Source organism: Triticum dicoccoides, chromosome 2A (assembly GCF_002162155.2).
Source record: "Triticum dicoccoides isolate Atlit2015 ecotype Zavitan chromosome 2A, WEW_v2.0, whole genome shotgun sequence".
NCBI classification, from domain to species: domain Eukaryota; kingdom Viridiplantae; phylum Streptophyta; class Magnoliopsida; order Poales; family Poaceae; genus Triticum; species Triticum dicoccoides.
In genome coordinates, this window is record NC_041382.1 from 81,412,408 (window position 1) to 81,413,314 (window position 907).

Here is a 907-nt window from a genome sequence, read left to right on the forward strand (position 1 = left end):
GGTCGACGCCTCCCCTCCCCTGGCCTCCATGCCCCGTCGCGTTGCGCGGTCCTGCCGGGCCGGTAACCCAGGCCCCCCGCGTGCGGGGTTCGGTAGCCGGCTCACGGCCGCCGCATGCGCAGACCTCGCCCTCGAGCTCGTCTCGGGCGTCCGGGCTGCAAGGAGCGTCCTTGGGGGCTGGTGGAGCTCGCCGTCGGCGCCTCCGGACTTGGGGTGTGGTCGGCCGCTCCGAGCGGGGCGGCGCAGGTTCGTCCTGGCGTCATCCGGCCGATTGCGGCCCGCCGGAGTTGTCCCCGTTGCTGCCCGCGGCGCGTCGCGACCTGCCTTCCGCGGCCCCGCCCGCCCGCTCGAAGCCGTTCCGCCCCTTCATAGCCTCGTTTGGCTCCTCCGCTCTGTGCCTCCGCGTCGGCTTCTCCCGTCGGATTGCACCCCTGCCCCCCTCCTCGGTCACGCCGGCGGCGGCGATGGTGGGCGCCGCGCCCCAGGGGGAAACCCTACGGGTCACGCCTGCCGCCCGCCTGCTGGGCTATGGCCCGTTGGGCCTTGGCATCTTGGGCCGCGCGCCGGCCCAACCGGTCTTCCCCTCTCCTGGGCCCGCGCCCCCTAGCTGGGCCGGCTGACCCCTCCTGGGCCACGCCCGAGCCCTAGGCCCACTCCCCTAGGGCGGTTGATCTGGATCCCAGGAGGTCGCCCGTGCTCCTCATTCCCTCCCCCCGCCGCCTCGTCGGTTGCTGCTCGCCCCGACCTCGCTCCGACCTCGAGCTCTCCGGCGGCCGTCCCTCCCCCCTCCTCCGCGTCTCCCCCTCCCTCTCCGCGCCCGGCCATGCCGCGTGACTGGGAGGACGGGGCACCCCGCCCCATGCGTCGCTCGGACGACCGTCGCGACCCTCCCCGTCCCTCCCCTGAC